This window comes from Coenobita brevimanus, chromosome 69 (assembly GCF_032717465.1).
Source record: "Coenobita brevimanus isolate Jiangsu-jjx chromosome 69, ASM3271746v2, whole genome shotgun sequence".
NCBI lineage: Eukaryota > Metazoa > Arthropoda > Malacostraca > Decapoda > Coenobitidae > Coenobita > Coenobita brevimanus.
The window spans coordinates 7426036-7448726 of NC_137022.1; positions in this window are offsets into that span (position 1 = coordinate 7426036).

Genomic DNA, 22691 nt, shown 5'->3' on the forward strand with positions numbered 1-22691 from the left:
GGGTGTGCTAAGCTGACTCCGTACCTTCTTTACCCCTGCACAGTTGTTGACTTTTTATTTGCCCCTGTTTAGAGTACAACTCTCACGTGTGGGGAGGCTTCCCACATACAGCTCCTTCTCAATGGGGTGGAGTCAAAGGCTTTTCATCTCATCAACTCTCCTCCCCTTATTGGCTCCCTTCAACCTCTGTCGCTTCGCCTCACTGTTGCATCTTTATCTCTTTTCTATCGCTACTTCAACTGTCACTGCTCCTTTGAACTGTCTGCTTGCATCCCTCCACCTCTACGACGAGCAACAAACTCTCATCCCTTTTCTGTCCAACTCTCTAATGGAAGAGTTAACCGTTACTCCCATTCCTTCATTTATGCAATAGGTCAGCTCTGAAACTGTCTCCCTCTGTCTGTATTTCCTGCTTCCTATGATCTCCAGTCTATCAAACGCAGTGTGTCCAGGCATCTCGAAATGAGTGGATCTCGAATTTGGCTCTCTTTTGTATTGTTTTTGTTTTTTCTTGGAAGGAATGGTTTGCGGGCTCCGGTCTTTGGTTCCTTCTTTCTTGCATTAAGGAAAAAAATCTTCCTCATTTCCATCCCGCTCTGGTTTTGCTGCCCATCTGTGGAGCTCTTCTATCGATGTGTTCAGTACCTCCACTTTTATATAAGAGAGAGAGAGAGAGAGAGAGAGAGAGAGAGAGAGAGAGAGAGAGAGACTAGCCAGGTCATTAGGGAATCGAGCGAGTGGGCTGGAGATGGACTTGTGTGTGTGTGTGGGGGGGGGGGTTGAGTGAGTGTAAGAAGAGTGAGAGGTGAGTGTTTTGAGATAAGTGTGTGAGTCGAAGTGGGTGAACTGAAAGAGAGTGAAAGACTATCAGATGAAGAAGTGCATGAAAATAAGTGTAGAAGACTGAGAGGTGAGAGTATGAAGGCTGGGAGGTGAATGTATGAACTGAGGTTAATTTATGGATCATGTGACGTGAATGTTTTGAAATTATAGACGGATTACGAAGTTAACCCATTAGCTCCCATAGTTCCTGTGCGAAGGATTTTGCTGGAAGGGTGCTAGGCGTACCGCCCTCCTCCTGTCGGTTCATAGTCGCGTAGCTCCTAGGTCCCTACCCCGGGGTTCCCTCCTTTATTTAATTTCGAAAATGCCCAGTTCCGTCCAGTACTCAGGACGTTGGGCGCAAATGGGTTAAACGACACTGCATGATTATTATTGTTCTCCTTGTGTCATATAAAACTGAATTGAAATGCATCTCATGAGACTCAATTTTCTAACATTTCCAAAGAGATGTTCCTACCATCCTTTCTACCACATCCCTAACCTTCTTCTTATGGCTGAAGTCTGGGAATGAACTGTAAAGGGCAGGGGGAGAGGATGAACAAAGGATTGCAAAAAGAAAAAAAAAGATGAGCAAGTGAGAAAAGGAGGCAAGATGTAGATGAGAGATGAGTTAATGATTACTAAAAATGCAATAATGGGAGCGCATGGTATAATGGGAAATTGGCTGATGATGATGCTGGTGGTGGTAGTGCTTAACATGATTATCAGGAACTCTGAGGAGCACTTGCGGTAGGAAAAGTTAAAGATTTCTCACATCTTGAAAATGTTGGGTAATATCACAGAAACTCGTGCGTATGAAGTGATTTACTACATTTAAAATCAGTACAGGTTTAGTCAGTGAAATGACCAATAGCCATTCCTGGTAAGGCATCCCAGATATACAGTAAAAGCAAAATTCCCTCATTTCATTCCAGGAGGGAGGCTAAATAAATGAAAAAAAAAAAAAAATGTACCTGTAGTTTATTGGGTAGTTCGTATCAGGGAAGATGCGGCAGGGCGGGGAGAGTGAAAATTTAGTCCACACATATATCCACGTACACAAAATACACAGGCAAGGCACACACACACACACACACACACACACACACTGGTAAACAGCTATTTATGTAGTGCACTGGTTTGTATAAACATATTCACTATGAAACTTAAACATTTACATTTACCTAACATTCTCTCTCTCTCTCTCTCTCTCTCTCTCTCTCTCTCTCTCTCTCTCTCTCTCAAACATACAATGGCCTAACCTTCAATTTGCACAACCTATTTGGTACGATAACATATTTTAAATTTATAGGCAACTTTACTCAGAGACAGGCCAGAAGATGTCCTGTAACAACAGAAACCATTTACTACGTTGGGTGGTAACCATATGGCCAACTGTAAGTATGGTTGTCTAGGGGGTTGAGGCGCTCCAACTGGATGTTGTCGATGATGGATTGCAAAGGAGGGTTGGATGCATTTTTTTGTTCATATAAAATTACTCGGGGAACATTGATTGGTCAGCCCTTTTTAATGTCAGGGTTAAGTAGCATTGTCCCAGTCGTACACTCCTGAAGAGGCAAAAAAGGATTGGATAATGGAGAGAAAGCAAGAGTAGAATTGCTCTGGGACCTGCGGCAAGGATTAAATCAAGCACTTTTACTAAAGTTCTCAGTAGATGGCGCCACCTCAGGTGTCAGCTGATGGCAGATTTGGATTCTTTATGGGACAACTTGCATGTCTCCAAAGGCCTCCTGTTAACAAATCCACCAGAAGAACAAGAAGAAGAAGAACGTTGGCCACTCATTGACCTGCTGGTTATAGCCCCAGGTAAAATGCCAGTCTCGTGTCATTTTTTTTTTTTTTTAGTTTATTATTGCTACCTCCAGACGTTTCGGTTATATTTTGGAAATTTATTTATGGTGACAAGGTTGAAAATAGCTCCACTAACCCCTCCACAATTTGATGTCTCGCCGCAAGTTTCTAAAAACACGTAGCCTAACAAGAATAGTCTGAATAATGTTACTAGACTCAAGGTGTTAACGTGCCGACAGTAATGAGGAAGAAACGCTGGGAAGCCTAAGCTAACGATAATACTCCTCACTATCCTAATGGAGAAAAATGAAGAAAGAGACTTTGTAGTGTTACGGTGGAAGGATGTCACTGGATTCTTTAGAGCCCTGATATTTATCTCAGTTATCTAACTTTCACCTCGTGTTTGTGCGTATCGTTGGTGCTCAAACTCTTGTGTCAGAGAGACAAGCCTTATGTGGCAATGCTTGTGGTGTAGATGCTGGAGGTGTGGGAAAATATTGAAAGACTTTGAATTGTTTCGCCCACAAGGAGCGAATGGAGACTGACTAGGAGAGCGTAGAGGAATGGGATATGTAGCAGGAGGAAAGTATGGTGGAAAACATTGTCGAAAGAAAACGTGGAGATTTTTGTAAGGGATGTGTATGTATAGTTGGAAGAGGTCTTTACTGAGACAATGCTTGAGTGCTTTTGTTGAGCCATCCTTCACGGTGTGGATAACAGGACTTGGGCAGACACAGGGTAGTGGAAGCAGTAGTTAATAAATTGAAAAAGGCACAGAGAGAAAGATGGAGATAAGAATAAAAAAAAAAAAAGCAGTAACAACCACGATTACAGAGAGAGAGAGAGAGAGAGTTAAATTGCTAGGATTGAGATAAAAAGATGAGACAAGAGAAATGTGGAAGAGAACTGGAGTATAATGGCAGAATGAGAGAAAGAAGGAGTAGAAAATACAAATGGGAAAGATGGGAATGAGAGAAAGAATATAGAAAAAATACAAATAGCCGACGGATATGAAAAAGGAGGAGGAACTGCAAGAACAGTGAAGAATGTGAATTGAAAAAAAAAAAAGAAAGACGGAAATTAATATGCAGAAGGAGAGTAGGGAGAGGGAAAAGATACTGGGGTGAGGAACGTGAAGGCAATGTGAAGTACTGACAGTTATATTCTTTTTACTGCAGAAGGAAAGAGATTGGCGAGGGAAAAGATGCTGGAGTGAGGAATGTGAGGTATTGATAGTTATATTCTGATTACTATTAGGCCTTAATTGTCACCTTTCCACCTTGAATATTGATTTCTGACAATACGGTAAAATATGAGCCTAGTCACCTAGAAGTGCTGTGGAAATGCTGTAGGGCCGTAGCATTGTCTTTTTGTACCACTGAGCTACGTGAAACAGGCTACGAAAGGACGAAAATCTGGGCCAAGCAAAGGTGAAAGAAAAGTAGTAGCTATTAAGGAGGCTTCAAAGCACTTAATTCTTAATGACGTATTTTACATCTTGCACAGTAATACTTTACCTTTACCTTTACCGAAGTGCCGGTCATGTGACGTTAGCGGCCATCTTCCTCTATCCTCAGCTATCCTGATTAACTCCACATTGCTGATTCTTTCTTGTAAATCGCTTCTTATACAATCCATATACTTTAATCGTTGTCTTCCTGTCGCTCTTCTTCCCTCTTTTCTTCCAAGAAAAGAGTCATTTTCAAGTTCTTTTACTCTTATAACATGTCCCAAAAGTTCCATCTGTCTTTTCCTTATAGTCTTCATCATTTCTCTTTCAACTCCTGCCCTTCTCAGAACTTCTTCATTTGTTACTTTTTTCTACCCATGATACTCGCATCATTCTTCTCAAAAACCATACCTCAGCTGCTTGTAATCTCTCTCTCATTTTCTTCTTTACTGTCCACGTTTCTTACCCGTATAATACTGTAGCGTTAACCAGACAAAACGTTTCAGCACTCTTATTCGTGTCCTCACATCCATAGTTATGTTAGTTAAAATTTTTCTCATTAGTCCGAAAGCTCCTTTAGCAATACCAGTTCTTCTTACAATGTCCATCTCATTCCTCCGTCATCTGATATAACAACATCCAAGTATTCGAAACTTCTCACCTGCTCTTTATAGCTTCCGTGGATACTAATTTGGATATTTATCGCTTCTCTCCGTTTTGTTAGTACCATTACCTTTGTTTACCTGATGTTAATCTTCATCCCTTTCTGTTGACATGCTTCCACTAATCTATCCACCAGTTCTTGCAGTTTCTCTTCCGAATCCGCTACCTGTACCGCGTCATCAGCATACCTCAGATTATTAATGTTCTTACCACCAACCTTGACCCCTTCCAATTCGTTCAGTTCGTCCATTACAACTTGTCCGTATAAAGAAAACAAGTCTGGCGACAGAACACATCCCTGTCTTACTCCTCTTTTTATAGTCAGCCACTCCGTCTTCTCTATAATGATTCTTATATCTTTTTAATTTTCTACCCCAACCATTCGCAACATTCTCACCATCTCTTCATGCCTCACGGTGTAAAAGGCCTTTTCAAAATCCACAAAACACAAGTATAAATTCTTCTGTACTTCCAGAGATCTTTCTAACAACATTCGCAATGCAAAAATAGCATTTCTAGTGCCTTTGCTCCTACGAAGTCCATACGGCTCCTCTGCCACATAGCTATTTATGTTTCGTCTTATTCTTTCCCCTATCACTCTTAATAATACTTTCCCCATTTGACTCATTACACTTATTGTTCTATGCTTATCACATTCCAGTGCTCCATTTTTCTTTGGGGTGGCCACAAAGACACTTTCTCTCATTGCTTCTGGGATGTATCCAGCATCGTATATTCTGTTTGCCAAAGTGGTTATTTTTTCTAATCTAAATTCTCCGGCTGCCTCCATCATCTCAGCCACCACTCCATCCTCTCGTTCTGCTTTATTCTTACCCATATTTCTCATAGCTTTCTGAATTTCCTCTTTTAAAATGACTGTTCCTCTCGTTTCACCATCAGTCTCGGGTTTGACTCCTCTCTCATCATCATAAAGCTCAAGAATTCCTCCCATCTCTTTGTTTACTTCTTGTTTATCCATTAAAATGTTTCCATTTTTATCTTTTATTACTGAACTTCTAGCATTTCTTTTTCTTCCGCTTATCTCTTCAATAACTTTATACATCATACCTAATTCTTAACTCGAGATGAAACTTATTACTTCTCTCCTCCATTCAAAGAGAACACCACTTTCTTCTTTTGAGCCTCATTTTTCTTCTGATTTCTTGAGTTTAACTTTAAAAGTTGCCACCACCGGAACATGATCACATCCAGTACCACAATCTGCTCCCTGCTAGGTCTTAACATTTGTAACTGACTTCCTGAACCTTTTAATTACTGTAATATAGTCTATCTGGTTTTTTTAGATGTTGCCAGGGCTTCTCCACGTCCAAAGGTTTCTAGAATGATGTCTGAACCATGTATTCATTATCACCAAGTTCTGCAAATTACACCATTCTCTCCACCTTTCTCCTCTTTCATTCACGTCACCCAATCCAAACATTCCCACCACGTCTCCATATCTTTCTCTTCCAACCTTTGCATTCAGGTCTCCCATTACAACGTTAATTTCATGTCCCTTACATTGTGCTACGGCCTTTTTCCAAGTCTTAATAAAACAATTTCATTTCTTCTTCATCATATTCTGTTGTCGGAGGATACACCTGTATAATATTCAATTTCAGATGTTTAGTACAAATTTTCACTAACGGTACTCTATCTGATACTATAATACTATATGTTATACTATACAGTATGTTATATTTATGACTAGTTAAATCATTTATTCTAATATCATTATTATTGTTTATTTATTTATTTATTTATTTATTTATGATTATGACTGGAGGACACCTGTCATCTGCTGTATTCTTTTTCAGTATTTTTTTTGTTCATCCTCTATAAAAAAAAAAAAAAATCACGTTAACTTGGCCCGAATTTTCTTCCTTTTGCAGCTTATTTCACGTAGGTCAGTGGCAGAACAAGACAATACTGTGATTCTACATTCTCCTAATATTACTTATTCGTGACTATCATCATATTCCAGTGTTAATCTACTGTTACAACTCAGCATTCAAGATGGAGATAAGGCAATTTTAGGCAAGTTAGAGCAAAAAAAAAAAAAAAAAAAGGATAATATCAACATATTTACAATTAACTACATAATGAGACCAATTACGTGGCATATGCTGATATAGACTCGTATTCTCGGCGGCTAAGGAAGCTCCCGAATACCTCTTCCTTGCTGATCTATTTTTGGATAAGGCTTGCTAATATCGTTTTAACGTTTTTTATGCAGCATATGGTAGTATTAGAATGATGAAAGTAAAACAGAAAGAGACGGCAAGGCTTAATACGCGAATTAATTGCATAGGGAAAACTGTTAAGGAGTTCGTTAACCGACGAGAGTACGGGTCATAAAGGACCGTACTCTGGTCGGTTGAGGAAGCTCCCGAGCACCTTTTTCTCAGTGACTTATTCTTTGTTCCGTCCACTTAATATTCTATTGTACCTTCTTTATGCAGACTGTGGCGATACTAGAATGATTTCTGAAACACAGAATAGTACAGTATCGCATAATAAGCATAATAAACTGCTTAGGAAAAAGTTTAGGGAGCTGCCTTAACCAATGAGAAATAAGGCCATATATTATTTTAACTTTGTAACCCGAATTGTCGTCAGTTCAGGATGCATCCTAACACCTTTTCTTCAACAATTTATCTTTGGTTCCGTCTACTTCATATCCTCTTGCACCATACTTATGCAAAGTATGGCAATATTAGAATAATTCAAGTAACACACAAGAGTACAGTATCGCATATAAGCAAAGTAAATGTTTAAGAGGTGTTAGGGAGCTTCCTTAACCGACTAGGCTCACAGAAATAATTATGTGCCTTAGTCATTTAAATAAGGAAGCATTAGGATTCTCAAAATAGTTTCGCAGTTCTGGCTTAACAGTGATTAAATATTATTAAAATAAGGCGCCTCCTCCATCATACGACCGTATTCTCGTCAAGGAAGTTCCCTAACACCTCTTCCTATGCGATTTATTTGCGAATTACACCATGTTATCCTTTTCTGTGTTATTTAAGTCATTCTTTTATCGCCATACTCTTCGTAAATAACGTACAGAATTGTCCTACCTGTCCGTATCCAGAAATAATAAATCGCTAAGGGAGATATTGCTAGGGAGCTTCCTTAAGCAATGAGAATGCAGGCCAAAGACACTTTCTTTCACCAGTGTTGTGATACTTGTGTGGAGGACTGTTTGATGTATTGCTTTTTTACGAATTAATGTTCTACTTATCCACGGAGCCATCAAGCTGAGTTGTGTGTGTGTGTGTGTGTGTGTGTGTGTGTGTGTGTGTGTGTGTGTGTGTGTGTGTGTGTGTGTGTGTGTGTGTGTGTGAGAGAGAGAGAGAGAGAGAGAGAGAGCGTGTGTGTGTGTGTGTGTGTGTGTGTGTGTGTGTGTGTGTGTGTGTGTGTGTGTGTAAATAGAGTAGAAAGATAAAATAGAAGACTTTACACGAATTACCTTAGGAGTAGAGGAGGCAAAGAAGGATGAAAAGTAAAAGGAAATCCCAAAAGGCATGGTAATAGAGGAAGGGAGGGAAGCTTCCTGACTCCTAGTTAACGTTCCATTGATGTCTCCTGTATTTTATGTCAGTTTCATGGAGCCTGGTGGTGATTTCGTAGGGAATGGTTTAAACGAAAAAAATAAGGTCTCATACACACACACACACACACACACACACACACACACACACACACACACACACACACACACACACTACCATACCTTTAACCACACTTCAACTACAACATATTCAACAGCCTCAGTGCACACACAACCTACAGTCACAAATCACACTGTAACGACTTCTGTCTCCTACTTCACAGAGACTTTTCTTGCATCCTGTACATCAACAAAGGGAAACAGTCCTCTTCCCTCCCTCTGACAGTCGTATCCTCTTTGTTATTGGATATTTTTTTTTTCGTAAGGAGTACAAATACTAGCAAACAGCAACACAGCTACGGGTCCTTTCGATTCTTTATTATAGGTAAATTATAACTATCGTAACTCTTCTCTGGGTCAAAGCTAAGGACGAGAAAGCAAGAAAGCTGAATGAAGTCATTAGCGCAGTATCAGAGAAGGTAATCCTGGCCATTGTTCATGTCATTATTATTTCAGACAGGAGCAAAGGCCAATTCCCTGGAAATAAACATTAATGGTCTAGTCCACTGTAGGCTGAACTTGGAGCCCGATACCAAGTACAGTGAAATTCTAAAGTTCCTTCGCCTTTCCTGCCTCTATTTCATCACTTGATTTATAGACGCTTCGCAGGACGTAGTGGACTGAGATATGTCACTGATCTGTGGACGATAATATGCAGCTTTGTCGTATTAATATCAGTCAATAATCTCTGAAACCAGCAGTGGAAAAGAGAAAGGGGAGGCAACAAGACTTTAGTATCTACCTCCATATTAAGAGATTAAATGGACTGGTTGCCGCCGTTGCTGTTGTAGTTTTCTACCTACCTTGAGTTGAGTTCTCGCTGCAAACCTGTGTGAAATTTTGTTGTACGATTTACCGGGGTGAAGGAAAAAATAGCTGGTCTGAGGCTTTTTAGTCCCCCTTCCCCTCTCTCCACACTACCGGCACACACGAACAACCGAGCCAAAGAATATCAGTTTATGGACGGAAGTTATATTCTGATCTTGCAGTGACCAGACCATTCAATTCATTTTGGGACATCTTGTAGGGAAGGGGCGTTCAACCTTCCAACAGTCCCGCGGTCCGTCTGGAGTCTAGCTAAAAACCTATTCATCAGTTTTACTTCTTCCTTTTTACCTTGTCTTTTCCACCTCCACAGTTGTGTTGTTCCTTCACCTGGTAAAGCTGACTTCTTTCACCATCCTGGCAAGATGCTTATACAGACTGGCTATAGGCTTTCCAGACACAAGCTGAACCAAGTGTACCTCTGACTGCCATTAACTGAGGTGAGGAATGAATGGCTGTCGCTCTGCGTCCAAATGACTGCTCACCCAGGCTAAAATAGCGCATTAATTAGGAGATTCTGTGGCAGGTGTCAGACGTCTTACAGGAAACTATGTGAGATGAAAGAAATTTACTCACGACCTTATTCTCTGCAGAGGTATTGTGAGCAGGAGATGGATCCTCTATCCTATATTTTTTATCAGAGTATAGAAACAGTAGTGAGACATATTTTGGGTTCACTACTGATGCATGGTCACCAAAATCTGCACTGTTAAATTAACTTTACGCTATGAAACAAAGAGATGAAGACATCTGAATCATGTTACTGTTTCTCCTTCTCTCCAATCCGTGTATAGTGTTCTTCTTCAATTTCCCTCATACGTATTTTGCCTTAAGACAAGGATCTGGATTTATCTTTATTAGGAATTGTCTAACACACCGAAGCACTTGAACAATGTCTGTCTGTCTGTCTGTCTGTCTGTCTATATCTATCTGTCTATCTATCTATCATCTATCTGTTATTTATTTATCTATCTATCTGTCTGTCTATCTATCTATCTATCTATCTCTCTATCCCACCTTCGAGTAACGATAAATGTATTTCTGATAGTGCAGCAGGGAAGCCTGGACGGTGATGCAGGGTCACAAGTGGACAGCAGCGACTTCTTAATGCGCGTCCACACGTGCTCTCGAACATATGTTGGCAACACGGCAGGACAATGTTTGGGTACATGTTTGCAACAGTATTGGACAGATGTATGCAAACATGTTTCATGCAGCTTCGAACACTGGCAGCTGAGGCGATGGGATGTGTTCATACCAGGCAGCTGAGCCTCCATCATGATGTTGCCAACATGATCTGGATGCTGCTGTTCCCAACATGTTTGCAGCGTGTTCGCTACTGTGTTGCTTACATGCTGCCAGCACTTGTTCGAGCACACATGTGGACGCGCACTTAGGGTGCGGCCACACTTACCCTCGAACATTGTCGGAAGCATGGCTCGTGACATGTTAGATTCATGCCTCGAACATGTTAGCAAAATGTCACAAACATCTTATGGGCAATGTCACGAGCATAGTTTTCGAGAAAGTCACTGACATGTTCGAAACAAAGGTGAAATACGGTAGTCGTGTGGTCCAGACTTGTATGAGACAGCCCTGGTATGTGTTCAATATGGATGGTGGGTGTTAGCGCCGAAGTCCTGGTATGTGGAGATGTAGGAGGACTACTGGGCCCCAAGGAGGAATACTGGGACTTAGGAATAGGCCCTGAAGCCTTTGCCCAGAGTTGGACAAAAAAAAAAAAAATGTTCATCGATCTTTGAAAACTGTGTAGACTCTTATGTGGTCTTTGAAACTGTGCATAGATTCATTGATCTTTGAAGTTGTGTGTAAAGTACTCTATGATCTTTAACCCGCCCCATCCCGACGTTTTCTGAGCAGTGGTACGCCCCAGTCCCGACATTTTTGGACCTTTTTTTTTAGGCTCAAACATTCGCTTTTGGTAAGAAACATCGAAAATTCATAGATAAATCGCTCACCTGAGGTTTAAAATACTCGATCCAGGTACGAGTACCTCCTTACTTGACTGGGTTTTCTAACAGGCTGGCACCAAAGAAAACGAGTTCTATGGGAGGGTAACTATTTTATCCACTCATAAACAGTATTTATTTATTTACTTGGTACGAATTTATATGTAGTACAAGAGTATATTGGTTTTCAAACAGTAATATAGGGATTATAAGCATTTTTTCACTCACTAACTCATCACCATTCATGACCTTTTTTTCCCACATTAGCTGATCATCATTTCTGACTGATTCTTCCTTTAATGCTATGTAAACTTTATCCTCCACATTTTCATCGATTGGGGAATCACTCTGGCCCTGAATGTCTTTATTGGCCAGGTCACTGGTAACAGGTGAATTGCCGAGACAATGGTGTGCAGGGGGGGAGAGAGGTTATGCGGTGTAAGGCATTGTCCCTGCTTCTTTGTAGAGGAATAGAGGAAGGTGTCCCGTGTATACATGCCAAAAATCACTCGTGAAATCACTCGCGAAAATTGAAAATTGTGCAAATTAGGGCCCTTGCAATGTTGCCGCGTTAATTTACGTCTCCAGGATATGAGTGCACATCATGTGAGGACGTGAATTCACATCTCCGGGACGGGGCGGGTTAAAAATTGTGTAGACTCGTTTTCTATCATTGCAACTGTGCGTAGACTCCTCTTTAATCTTAACAGTTTGTGTGTAAACTCTTCTTTGATCTTTGCAATTCTGCATAGACTCTTCTTTGATCTTTGCAAACTATGTGTAGACTATTCTTTGACTCTGAAACTGTGTGTAGACTCATCTTTGATCTTTGAAACTGTGAGTAAACTCCTCCTTGACCTTTGGAACAACGCTTGAGCTCTTCTTTGATCTTTGCAAAGTGTACGTACACTCTTTGATCTTCGAAAACTTTGCGTAGACTCATTTTTGAACTCTGAATCATTGCGTGGACTCTGATTTGAAACTGTGGGTAGCTTCCTCTTTGATCTTCGAAATTGTACGGAGAGAGAGAGAGACAGACAGACAGAGAGACAGAACCAGTAAATATTCAGTGCTTCAGTGTGGGATGTGTTAAAAATTATCAGTCTCAAACAAAAAGGTTCTAATCGCGGAGTGACCAAATGATTAAAATATCTGTAAAATTAAAATAAATGAAATATATTACTTAGCACTATAATTAGAGGAAAGCAGACAAGGTATTGTACTCAGGATGACCCAATGTACTGATGGATTACGTCTGGTTTATTCAGAGCTGTCCAGTTATTATGATCATTTTTTTTTTTTTTTTTTGCTACAGAACAATATGCATTAGCAGTTACCAACGAGTAATGTAACTCATTCAACTCGTCTCACTACCAATGCCAGGCCCCTACCTCACCCCCACTGCATTTACCCCACCATACCCCCATTGCTACTACCCCACCCCACCTCATGCCCCCAGCTACTATCCCATCCCACCCCCAATGCTACTACCCCACCCCACCTCACGCCCCCAGCTACTATCCCATCCCACCCCCAATGCTACTACCCCACCTCACCCCCACTGCTAGTATCCTACTCCACCTCACCCCACTGCTAGTACCCTACCCCACCTCACCCCCACTGCTAGTACCCTACCCCACACCCCCACTGCTAGTACCCTACCCCACCTCACCCCCACTGCTAGTACCCTACCCCACCTCACCCCCACTACTAGTACCCTACCCCACCTCACCCCCACTGCTACTACCCTACCCCACCTCACCCCTACTGCTACTACCCTACCCCACCTCACCCCCACTGCTACCATAACCCACCTCACCCCCACTGCTACTATCCCATCCTACCTCCACTGCTACTAACCTACCCCAGCTCACCCCCACCACTACTATCCCACCCCACCGTCACTGCTACTCCCCTGCCGCACCTCATCCCCACTGCTGCTACCTCTCCCCACCCCCACTGCTACTACCCCACCCCACCCTACCCCCAGTGCTACTACCCCAACCCACCCCGCACTGTCACTGTAACTAACACTAGCCAACCCTCCGGCCTCCTGGAATAAAGTTGCCTTAGAACTCAACAACACGACCTTACTTCCCTCAAGGGCCCTCCTCGTAAAAGCAAGAGACCCATTACACTGCCTTGGACCTGGACTTCGTATACATGCTGAATGATTTAAAGTTAGTCTAATCACTACATCGATATACTGGAATCACCAGAATGCAGTTAGACGCAGTCTTCATTTTAATTTCGCATTAACTTCGACTACTGTTTTCCAGCTTTGCCGTTTTCCTTGTCATGGCTAAGATTATTATATAGTAGTTAAAATTATTTTCATATAATATGACTAATCTAAGAGCAATTCAGTGCAGTGATTCCGCCATGGAATATAAATAGGAATTCAGTGCATAGAATGTCTGAGTGTTATCTAATATTACATGAAATTAAAGCAGCCATTTAAGTTTTACAGTCTCAATTCAGCACTGGCTACTATAATGTGGCTATCAGGAAATGAAAACAAGTAATTAACACCAACCTCCACTAGTTTTCCATTTCTTTCTGGTTTTCTGTAGCCTTCTTCTTATCTTCCTTTTTCTTCTTTGGACACTTAGAACTGAAGTGTCGCATCTCAGTACATGTCCATCACCTTTTGTTAGAATTGTAGATTTCCTTGTACTGCTCTGTTCTTGCTCTTTCTTCCATTTGTAACAATCCTTTGTGTCCTGGCTTCCCGCAGATTCAGCAGCCTCCTCCAATCTTCTCCTGTTCCCTCTTTCACTTGTACCAATCCTCTTTCCTGTATCCTTGCTTTCCACAGTACCAGCAACTTCCTTCAAATTTTTCCACTGCATGTCCCTGCCCCTTTCTAGCCTTGAATCCTGCGCTATGACCTGCCTGAAAAGTGGATGTACTGGACGTGACATAGAACTTAACCCGCCACGTGCCAGTTATTTTTAGCCCTATGGGTCACCCCAGTGCCGGCCATTTTTCGACCTTTTTTTTTTTGGCTAAAATGATAGATCTTGATATGGAAACAACGAATTTCACCATTAAAATACTCAGCCAGGCTCGGAAATGAGTTTTATTGAGTCCTGCATACTCGTATATAGGTATAGCCACTCTCTCATGCTCACCTTGTAGGTAAGAGAAAGCCGTTTTCTATGTAAGGTATACTCAGGTGCTTATGCTGGGAAGGTAAAGCAATGTTTAGTACACTTTTCTGATTACTTATTACTTCAACATCTATCACAATTTGCGTGTCTTCTGTGAAGGCATTATCTTACACTTACGTGAAGACAGGTACAACCTTGCTTCATTATGTACAATCCTGGCACTTACAAGAGGGTATTTACAACTTGACTTCACTATATAGTCCTTACACTTAAAAGAAAATATTTACAACTCACACTTACATGAAAATATTTACAAAATGCCTTCACTATGTACAGCACTGGGTGAGGCACACAGGCAGAGTGAGGCAGAGCGGGTGTGAGAGGGGGAGCGAGTGAGTGTATGGCCTAGACAGCCTGGGGGTACGGTAGAGGAACAGTTACCATATATGCCTGCCAATTTTTACTCGCAAATCTTGAAAAATGCGGTCACAGTGAATGTTTTTATTTTAGACCATTTTAAAACGGCACTGGCACTGGCCGCGGAATTATGTCAGACCATTTTAAAATGGCACTGGCACATGGCGGGTTTAATTCTAGAGCCCTGGCTAATGGTTCTTGCATGCTTCTGGGTTGTGCCTGCTTCACGTGCATTTTCAACTCTACGCTATCAAAGGTATTGATGAACTGGTCCCTCGGAAGAATAGCCAACAAGTTAGGTGCTGCTCCTGGGTATACCTTGTATGCCATACTCTCCAGGTCATGAGCAAGCTGCTGTAGGGATTTGCATCGAGCCTGTACACGGCTCCGGAATCTTGCTCTGTAAATCTCAGTCTAGTACATGGTCCCATATCTGCACTCCAGCACTTTTACTAGACACTAATAATTGTTCTTCTCCTCTACTGACCCAGAATTTCCAGAGCGGCACCCTTGAGGCTAGTAGCCAGCTGCACTGTCCTTTGCCTATCATCCCAACCATTCTGCTCAGTAAGTAGCTCAAACTGTGCATGGTAAGCTTCCCACGATACTCTACCATCAAATTCCTGAGGGTTCTTTTTAGTTGCACTCACATTATAGCCATGCACTAGACTGGCATGGGGCCCAAAACTGGGACATCATAATTAAGTCCAGGACTTAAAACTTCTGCATTTTGATTATTAAGCCTTGTAATGCTACCTTTACTGTACATATTTGGGATCCATCAAGATTCACCATACACTGTCCACTCTTTTCATATACAGTACTCCCTTTACATTAGCCTGAGACTCAGCAGTGCAATACTCGAATTCCTCTACATTCTCAATTTTCTCACTAATTATCTTTACATGGTCGACTGCATGCTTCAACTGGTTATCTACATGCTATCTACCCTCCATCACAATTCCCTCACTAATTGTTTTCAACTGGTCGTCTACATGCTGTTTGAACTCCGTCACATTGTTGCTTACTTCATACTTCTGCTGCCGTAGCTCAGCATGTACTTCCTCGTTCAATTGTTCCTGTCCTTCCTTCATTTCCCCCATTAAAGCATCTATCTGTCCTTGTATCCTCAGTTGTAATTCCCTCTGTTGCTCCTGTAATGCCTCTTGATGCTGTTCCCTCTGTGCTTGCAGTTATTCTATGATTTCTTAATTTTGTTTCTGTAATTGTCTTTTGAGTTCTTTCTGTCCTTCATTCTGTGCCTATAATTGTTCTTTGAGTTCTTTCTGTCCTTCATTCTGTGCTTGTGGTTGTATGGTTTGTGCATGTAGTCCTTCATTCTGTGCTTGTAGTTGTACACTTTTTCCTTATAGTCCTTCATTCTGTGCCTGTAGTTGTACTGTACGTTTTGTGCTTGTAGTAGTACACTTTGTTTTTGTATTAGCTTCATGACTGTTGCCGGCTCACTGCAGTACTTTATGCTCCCACTTCTGACACCAGTGTCAAGTCCCTGTCCCACACTGCCACAGGCTCTAACAGCAGTAGTACAGTATACGAAGGACATAGCCCAGTGTGTTGTTCTTCCTATTGTCAGCCTTTTGGTGTACAACACACAAGATCAGCACAGGCGTTGTAAATAAACACTGGCTTCTTAAGTTCACTGCCTTTATTTCCCAGATAATTACAATTACTGCTTGCCAGCTTCACTTCACTGTTTTCGCAAGTACCGACGATATGCAAACTTGAATAACTGCACTGACATTGATCAATACTCAAACTGAACTGAAAACTGACTGAAACTGCTCAAGCCCTTCCCCATCTTCACATAGCCTTGAAGCTTCTAGTATACTCCAGCATCAACAGTTAGCAAATCAGAGACATCCAAAATATGGCAGAGTTTTCTTACATTACCTAATACTCTAAATTATTTAACATACAATCTGAGATAAAATGACATAATTTATCAAACATTCACATAAATAAAACAGAGAAAAACAGCACAAAATTTAATGCACAACTTACAAAATGCCTCTGCTCACAAAGAGCAGGCTAACTGGCAACTCTTATGCCTAGCGGAACTACTAGAAACATCGGGAATTCTCCGGCACAGTCTAGACAGCAATCCAGCTTCCCAATAGTAGGGAGAATGGGTAGAAATGCAATTGCAATAAACGTGTTATGATATTATAAATAAGTTTATTTTGTACCTTCATCCATTCACGACAAAATTTCACCATTCCTATATTATTAATTCGTCAGTCCACATTTTCCTGGTTTGGATCTAGTAAACACTGAAACTAAAGAGTTTTTTTTCCCCCCAGATATGTCTCGTAATACATCTCGAGCAGGTAAAACGGAGAGGATCTCTGTACGTAAAAAACACATTGATATTTCCATGTACAATAAAGATATCAGTCACATTATAATGCCTCCACTGTAGGAAAACAGAGTATACTGGTATATATACAACACACCGCCAGTTTCGTTTGCTGTAATAAACATTCCCACCATGTCTTAGGTCACCTCAATACGTTTTATGGCATCGCCGTGATCCCCTCCATCCTTCCCTGTTTCATACCCACGCCAGCTTTACCATACCAATGATACTGTCTCCTAACATGCACCATCCATATAACAGTCTACTGTATACTTTGATTCCTGTATTTTTTAATACCTTGTGGAGGGAGGTCCTAAGTCAATTTGCCATAGCTGAAAGTATTATTCAGTCATCCAGTGTGCAGGAGGATGAGGTCACAGGGTCTCCCATAGAGAGAAAACGAGAAGCAAAGATATAACTTGAGTGTGATAAGTATACCCTGTTCATTCTGCTCTGATGGCTGGAGCGAAGAAACGTTTGAATTAAGTGTTCATTGGTTAATGCAACACTGAGGAGCGCGATAAATCTACAGCTCTTCATATTTTAACACACACACACACACACACACACACACACACACACACACACACACACACACACACACACACATATATATATATATATATATATATATATATATATATATATATATATATAAGCAGCCAGTTTAAATATGGAATAATTTCTGAAGATAAAGAGGTCAATGTTAGCTTTCAAAGTTTACTGTTATCAAAGAAAATTAAAGTTCATTATAAAGTTTTATAAATCGATGAGCGACGTTTGAAGTAAGTGCAGACATGTATCATTGAGCAACATGAGGACGTACATGTTCACCGTGGTTGGATAATTTAATTAAACGTCACTCATCGTTTTAAACAACTTTAAATCTCTAATTTTCTTTGATAAAAGTAAACTTTTAAAGCAAATTTTAACCTCTTTAGCTTCGGATACTGTTTCATATTTAAACTGGCATGTTTTCAAATGCCACAAGTCTGAACTTTCAGCACGAGTGAGAAGAGACTGAGGGGAGATGCATCTCTGCCCAGCCCCTGCCTTGACCCAACTGACGGCAGAGGGATCCTATGAATCATAGGATCCCGCTGCCGTCAGTTGGCAGCCGCGCATGACATCATAGGTTATGATGTCATGCGCGGGCTGCTCCAAAATTTGAACAGAGAGTGGGACGGCTGTGTATACTTAGACTGTAGTCCGTACTACATCTCTTGACATACACCCGGCCTACTACAGCGGTCATGTCGCATTTCCGAACTTAGACCGACCTACTCCTGTGTCCATACCACACTTCCCGACACACACTGACCTACTCCAGCTTTCATATATTTATGACACCTCCCAACACACACCAAACCTATATTCTAATGCATGTCACATCTCCCGATCCTCAAGCAATCAGCTCTGGCGTTCACACTATGTCTCTCTGTTCCAACTGAACTGCTTTAATGTGGTGCCAGTAAATAATTTCTTTGGGGGGTTTCAAACCAGTAACACAAGATTCTGATCTACTTATAGTAAGTACTTGTTTTACATTAATAAATCAATTAATGATTTCAACCATTTTTCAAGGTGAGATAAAGGAACTGTTTACTTAAAATGTACATATCATTCACCAACTTGATTTCTGTCACCAATACCCTCTCCCACACCATACCCATCCCGGCAGTCTCTTGATTTCCTTTGACAACTGTGATCACTCCCTACACCAACCTGTGTCCCCTCCCACGCTCATTGCCCGACCAATTCACATCTCCGCTGGCATTAATATGGCACTTTTCCCTTTGCTCCTGAATTATCTCAGCACTCTTGTCACTCGTTTCAACTAGCATTGATACCTTTAGCATCCTAACCCAACTCTCCAATCTGTTTCCAGTGTTGTCAGATCATTAAGTATACAGAACAATAAATGCTCCTATATGCAGCCGTATATAGTCACACCATACTTGCTGACATAAAACGATCAGTTCAAATACCTACATCACTTCTCTCGACCAAGACCGATTTTTGTAGCATTCACTGCCGAAATCTCTTCTTTCCTCTGATTATTTTCCATCCATTTTGCTATTCCATGGCATTTTTAGGAAGCATTTGGGTGCATTCACACAGAAACCAGACTGTACTTCTTCTGACGCATGTAGGATGGAATAAATAATGACAAAAAAAAATATATATATATTTTCCTGGTGGATGTGTTAGCTTTGAGTGAAACGAAGATGAAAGGGAAGGGGGAATCTATGTTTGGAAGTGTGAATGGAAGATTGTCAGGTGTTGATAGAGGAAGGGCAAGAGAAGGTGTGGCCTTGTTAGTGAGTCCGGAAGTACAGCAGTGTGTGATTGAATGGAAGGAGGTGTCATCAAGACTGATGTGGGTGAAAGCGAAATTTGAACGTGAGTTGTGGGTGTTTGTGAGTGCATATGGGCCTGGTAGTGAAAGGGATGAACAAGAGAGGGAGTCTTTCTGGAATGATGTTGATGAGTGTCTGCAGAGTTTTGGAGCGAATGTGAATGTGGTAATGATGGGAGATCTGAATGCTAGAGTGGGAAATGTAGCAGTTGAAGGCGTAGTTGGTATGCATGGTGTGCCTGGAAGAAATGAAAATGGGGAACGAATGATAGCGATGTGTGTTGAGCGAGAGATGGTGATTGGGAATACGCTGTTTGAGAAGAAAGATATTTATAAGTATACATGGGTGAGACAGGAGGGTGGAAGGGTTGTTGATAGAGCCTTGATGGACTATGTGGTTGTGTCTAGGAATGTAATAGGAAGATTGTTGGATGTGAGAGTTCTGAGAGGGGAGGGTGGAGGTATGTCTGACCACTACTTGGTGGAGGGAAAGTTAAGAGTAGGTAAGAGATGGGTGAGAGCTAGGAGGGTTAGGTGTGGCAGGAGGTTTTGAAAGTGAGTGAGTTGGATAAAAGAGAGAAAAAGATAGAGTATCAGGAGAAATTGAAAGATGAGTGGAACGCAGTGAAAGACCGGGAAAATGGCAGCGTGGAGGAGGAATGGCAGTTGTTTAAGAGTGCTGTGGTGGGGCATGCAGAAGAGGTGTGTGGTGTGAGACGTGTGGGTGGTGGTGTAAGAAAAGGAAGTGAATGGTGGTGCGAGGAAGTAAGTATGGCCGTGGCTGAGAAGAGACGTGCATATGAAGTGTGGCTGCAGAGGAAGGATGAGATGTCATATGAAAGGTATAAGGAAAAGAGGAATAGAGCGAGAAGGGCTGTGCGTGATGCTAAAGTGGCAGCAGATGAGAGGTGGGGTAGGCAGCTGACAGAGAATTTTCAACAGAATAAGAAAATGTTTTGGAAGGAGGTGAAAAGGGTGCGAAAGGGAGAGTCTGGGAAGGAAGAACGAGTAAAAGCAGAGGATGGAAGGATGTTAATTGAGATGGATGCAGTAAGGAAGAGATGGGCAGAGTATTTTGAAAGATTGTTAAATGTAGAGGAGGAAAGGGTGGCTGAGATTGTGGCAGATAGAAGGGTGCAAGGAATAAATGTGTTGGGAGAGTTGAATGATTCTTTGATCACGAAGGAGGAAGTGGAGAAGGCAGTAAAGGAGATGAAAACAGGGAAAGCTGCAGGTATGGATGGGTGTGCTGTGGAATGCCTGAAGGGTGGTGGAGTGACTATTGTTGACTGGTTAGTAAGATTATTGAATGTGTGCTTTGAGAAAGGTATGGTGCCAATTGACTGGGCAAGTGCTTGTGTGGTCCCGTTGTATAAAGGCAAGGGTGATAAGTATGAATGTACTAGCTTTAGGGGTATAAGTCTGTTGAGTGTTGTAGGTAAAGTGTATGGTAGAGTGTTAATTATGAGAGTTAGAGAGGGTACAGAGGGAGTGATTAGTGATGAGCAGTGTGGCTTCAGGAGAGGGAGGGGATGCGTTGATCAGGTGTTTGCTGTGAGACAAGTGTGTGAAAAGTATTTAGCGAAAGGCAAGGATGTGTTTTGGGCATTTATGGATTTAGAGAAAGCGTATGATAGAATTGATAGGGAGGCTTTGTGGACTGTTTTAAGATTGTATGGACTTGATGGTAGGTTGCTAAAAGGGGTGAAAAGTTTTAATGTAAATAGTAGAGCGTGTGTAAGAGTGGGAAATTCTGTGAGTGATTGGTTTCCCGTGAGAGTGGGGCTGCGACAGGGATGTGTGATGTCGCCTTGGTTGTTTAATATTTACATGGATGGTGTTGTAAGAGAGGTGAATGCAAGAGTTTTAGGTGGTCTGAGTCTGGTAAATGTTGATGGAGGAGAGTGGAATCTGAAGCAGCTGCTGTTTGCAGATGATACTGCACTGGTGACTGATTCAGAGGAGAGATTGAGACAGTTGGTAGAGGAGTTTGGAAGGGTGTGTGAAAGGAGGAAATTGAAAGTAAATGAGAATAAGAGTAAAGTGATGAAGTGTACGAGGTTGATAGATGGTAGGGGGATGAATATAGTTTTGAATGGTGAGATGCTTGAGGAGGTAGATTGTTTTAAATATCTAGGGTCATATGTTGCTGTGGATGGAAGAATAGATGCAGAAGTGAGGTTTAGAATAAATGAAGTAGGAAAGGTGCTGGGAGGAATGAAAAAAGTGTTTAAATGTCATTCGCTTAGAATGGATGTAAAGAGAAGGCTGTATGAGGGTGTTGTGGTACCGACTGCGTTATATGGGGCTGAAACATGGAATATGGGTGTAGCAGAGAGGAAAAGTTTGAATGTAATGGAGATGAGATGTCTGAGGAGTATGTGTGGAGTGACGCGTATGGATCGAGTGCGAAATGATGAAGTGCGAAGGAGAACTTGGAGTTGTTCGGGAGATGGCTGGTAGAGTTGAGCAGAGGGTGTTGCAATGGTTTGGGCATATGGAGAGAATGGATAATGAGCGATTGGTGAAAAAGATAACTAGATCTGATGTGAGAGGTGTAAGACTGAGAGGAAGACCACGAATAGGATGGATGGATAGTGTGAAGAGAGCGCTGGATGCGAGAGGGATGTCCGTTGAGCAAGGAAGAGTGGCTGTGCGTGACAGAAATAAATGGAGAGAAATTGTGAATGAATAAGTGATGACGCAGCCCTGAGGGGATATTCTCCCGCATTTGGTCTGATCAGCTAGTCAGGTCAGGTGCGGGTAAGGGGATGGGTCTGTTATGATGTGGCAGGGGTAAACCAGTTCTGCTGTCGGGCCCTGCTGTGTATGTCACTGCTTGCATTGCGCAGTTGACCCTTGTGCGGTGTGATGCGGTGAGGATCTGTCCGTTCTCCCCTTTGGGGCTAAGATGCGAATGAATGTGTTTGAATGGATGAGTAAATGGAGAGTGAGTCGTCCTGTCTCGGCTACCTCCCTTTCCTTGGGGGAAGCAGCCTAGGTATATAGATAGATAGATTTTCCTGGTTCACTTCTGGCAGTTCAGTTTCTCAGTGGCAACTACATATCGTGTGGTAATAAGTGGCAGTTTGTGTAGAACATGACCCAAGGAACAAAACGTAATAATTACAGGTTTTAGCTTGGCCTAAGCGATCGGACAGTTTGCATCTGAATATGTTCCGTTCCGGCCTCTGTGTGGATACACTCTTT